The sequence below is a fragment of the Empidonax traillii genome, unplaced genomic scaffold, assembly GCF_003031625.1.
Source record: "Empidonax traillii isolate 1590-97213 ecotype Southwest subspecies unplaced genomic scaffold, ASM303162v1 scaffold182:size1009393, whole genome shotgun sequence".
Taxonomy (NCBI): Eukaryota; Metazoa; Chordata; class Aves; order Passeriformes; family Tyrannidae; genus Empidonax; species Empidonax traillii.
This window is the reverse complement of record NW_020955375.1, coordinates 91086-94827: the sequence shown is the minus strand read 5'-3', so window position 1 is coordinate 94827 and position 3742 is coordinate 91086. Positions and strand designations below refer to the sequence as shown.

Sequence of the window (3742 nt, the reverse complement as noted above, 5' to 3'; positions counted from 1 at the left end):
TCCGAGACAGAAATATTTCCTCTCGGTGGTCTGAGCAGCTCCAGAGCCCAGGCTTTGCAGACCCTTTGCTTTACAACAGCAGAGACCCTCAGCATGCTGAGGGCTGAGGAGGGTTGGCGGCTCCCCCAGCCCTGTCAGCTGGTTCCTGTTGTTGCTATAATCAGCTCCTGTCACTTTCCTTCCCTCTTTTCAAGGCTCTGATAACAAGCACCTGGGGCAGCCAGGTGACCTTTGGCTGAGCTTCCTCTTTAAACTCCCGTGGCTTTTGCTTCATTGCCTGGTTGTTACGCAGCAGTAAAGATCTATTCTGATAGCAGCAGAGGCTGCTCCCCTTTCCCCTCTTATGCAGGATCAAAACTCTTTGAATTTGCTTGAAGAAATTTGCATTTAGGTCAGGGAGAGACTTACTTGAGGGAAAGATTTTTCTTTCTCCTGTCTTTTTCTTAACTCTGTAAGAAAGGATAATAAGCACAAAGGCAGGTGGGAGAAAAAAAAACTCTGGTCTATAAATAATTGGGTTTGGCACAGATGGGAGGACAAAGTCATAAGGAAGAGAGAAAACAACTGATGTGGCAGCAAGCTGCATTTTCAGCTGATGTAAAGCAGCCTCTCCCCACAGAAGCAATGGGACTATGTCACTGTCATCAGCTGAGCTGCTTGGTGGACCCAGTCCCCTCTGCAGTGCCTAACCTGTCTGCAGCTGCCTCCTTATGCAGCAGCAGTGAGTCTCTGGACTACCAGTTTTCATCTACATTTTTTGGCTGCTTGTCGCTATGTGCTTAGGCTGCCTAAGTCCCTGCTGTGCTCTCAGGATGCAAAGTGGCAATAATGGGGTGGCTGTCACATCCCAGATGGTCATTTTGACACACGCCAAAGCACTGCAGGGTTGGTTGCTCAAGGCTCCTTCCTCCATCTCTAGTGTGCGTTGGGATGGGACACAAAACAGCTGTGGAAGACCCTGCTGGGATCGTGGTGGTCATGGAGACAGGATGACCTTGTTCTGGGACTGCTGCTAGCAGCTGGGAGACCTGGATGTAATTGCTGGTTCCATCTTAGCTTGTGCACTTTGTCTTGACCAATTCCGCATCTCTTGGGGCTTTCTCTGTAGATGGCAAATACTTTTTCCCTCCACTGGTCTTGTTGAGCCCCTCAGCTTTTCCAAATCTCATGGTGGCTTTCTGAAGCCTTGCACACTGCCCCTCAGTTGGAATATTCTCAAAACTGCACAGGTATGTGTAGAGACTGGTGTGCCCAGGAGTTTAAGTATTAACAGGACACGTGAGAACCGGGGTTTGCAACATAGAAGTGGTAAACATTCAGTTTAGTTGCTAAACTTAGACACACTCACTCTAGCGAGAAGTTCAGGGCTTTCTGAATTGGGCTCAAAGTCAAAGGTTAACTGTAATTTCACGGAAGAACGACTCATCTGAATTCTGGGTGGGTCTGATGCTCTGCAAGAGCTTTGCTGCTTCGCAGGGACCCACAGCCCTGGCAGGGCTGGCAATGCAAGGCTCTGTCGATAAGATAGAGGTGGCAGATACTGGGTTTCTGGTCTCTGCCTGATTCACAGTGATACAGATAAGGCCAGGGAAAATACCAGATAAAACTTGCTGGGAAATACCAGATAATGTCTAGGTCACAAGCTGTGAAGTGGCATTTGAAAGAGGCGAGCTCAGCGCTTCTTCCTCCCAGAATTAGGGTATTCTTCACAGAGAAGCTGACTAGTTTGGCCTGATTTATCTTTAATGAAATCACGTTGCATTTTATCCCATTTTCCTGCTCGTTTCTCCCTCCTCAGCCAGCGGACTCTGTCGAAGCCCCCGCCTGCCCCCCGGTGGCCACCTGAAGGACGGCAGGGTCCCTCCAGCCGGGGTGACCCCGCGGGGACCGCACACGGCCCCAGGTCCTTCTCCCCGCCCAAACCCAGGGCAGATAATGCCACAGAGATGTTTGAATGGCTGAACTGGGCTATCCAAGACCCCACCGCCTCCACCACTGGACCCGATGTGTGCCCGTTTCTCCTGAAGGGCCCTTTTTTCCCCTGGAGACCTTGGCATGAATATTCATTAATTCTTTTTCTTTTGACTGTTCTGGACTGCCACAGGTGGGAGTGACTTGCCAATGGGTTGCTGTCACGTCTGGCTGTTGGTGTTGGGCAGCGGCACCCCAGGGTTGATGACTTGGTAAGAAAAGTGGCCATCCATGGTTACCACAGATGCTTCCAGTGTATTATCTAGAAGTTGGGTTGGGTTTTTTTGGGGTGGTGAAATCCTTCAATTAAAGCAAATGTTCCCACTTCCTGTTTTTATCAGTGGGAGTGCAATCACATGTTTCTGGTTTTCTGTTGCTCTAAAATGGATTGTACAAGTCTTCCTTAGTGCCTCAGGCATATTTAGCATCATTTATGTGTTCTTTTTTATTTCCGTGAAGAGAAAGAAAAGCTAATACTCAAATGCCAAAGAATTTAATGAGGAACAGGTCAGGCAATGCTGGAAACTGCTTCAAATTTCTAGATCCAAAATCCATAGCTATGTGGGCAGAAAGGCCATGTCTGAGGGAGGAATGTATCTTTTCAGAGGACAGAGCTTTTCAGGCACATAAACACCCCTGAACCAGCAAAGTGTCTACGGCAGGAGGGCAGTGCAGCAGGGAGAAGGATGGATGGCTTCCCTGCAAAGAGAAATTCATGGGATCGTGTTCATGGCTTTATGAGCAAAGCAGGAGCGGTTCAGAAAACAGGAACCAGAACAGCTCCTGACCACAGGATGACTTGAGTGAGGGCTTGGGCTTTGCTCCCCCAGCCCCTGATTGCTGGGCCATTCACAGCTGGCAAAGACGACACTGCTTTTGGGTCTCCTGCTCCATCTCTCCCAGGTGGTTTTAAATCCACTAGTCAAAAATAGAAAAGTGCAATCCCTTTCGAGCGGTTTGCAAGGACAGTGAGTTGACATCAGGCAATACCTGCTGCTTTGGGGCAGGGGATGTCAGGAAAAGGATTCTCCCTCCTGGAGCTGCTGCTTCTGCATTGCAGTGCCCCAGGGAGAAGGATGAAGGACTTTTCTGCAGGTGTCAGAGGGGCCCAGCTGGAAGGCTTCCCAAAGGGGCACTGGGATGCCCAAGGCTGCAGCCATCCCTGCTCCTCCCTGAGGACCCACTGCTAGTGCAGCCTCTCCTTGCCCACAGCCCTTCAGCACAGCTCTGTGGATGCTGAACTCTGCAGTCCAACCACCGGTGTCTCTGGGAGGGAGAAGCAACAATTGCCCCCCAGCACCATCTCCTCAGGCTGCTGCCCTCTGCCAGGGCACCACTGCCAGCCATGACTGAGATGTCCCCTGCGATGTCCCCACTCTGCAGCACGGGCACCACAGTGACATGCCAGAACATTCCATTGGAACCCGCAGTCCACTGTTGCCAGCTGGCCTTTGCCTGCTGACTGGCAGGACACGGACAAGCTGTCCATGGACAAGCTGTCCCTGGAGAGAGAGTTTTCCTCCTTTCACTTTCCACAGAAACTTTGGAGAATGCTGGAAAGCAGCAGGTTTCATTCAATTTGGTGGAGCGAGGGTGGAAAATGTGTGGCCATCAACAAAGATGTTTTTGAAGAGGAGGTGCTGGGCAGGGCAGGACCTCAGAGGCTTTTTGACACACAGAAAATGAAAAGTTTCATGCGACAGCTGAATGCATATGGATTCACCAAAACAAAACGGGATGACCAGAGATCTGCCTCCCTGCCCGAATTCCT

At 50.5% G+C, this 3742-nt stretch overlaps 1 protein-coding gene and 1 long non-coding RNA gene across 2 annotated transcripts in view; both read left to right on the top strand.

Moving 5' to 3' along the window:
• POC1A (POC1 centriolar protein A) overlaps positions 1-3742 on the top strand; it is a 57178-nt gene that overhangs the window by 3639 nt on the left and 49797 nt on the right. The gene's annotated exons all lie outside the window — the stretch shown is intronic.
• The window catches only part of LOC114058696, a 2127-nt gene continuing 1744 nt past the window's right edge, over positions 3360-3742 (top strand). Inside the window, exon 1 of the long non-coding RNA XR_003571522.1 lies at positions 3360-3608. This is a non-coding gene — a long non-coding RNA (uncharacterized LOC114058696). The remainder of the gene's footprint in view (positions 3609-3742) is intronic.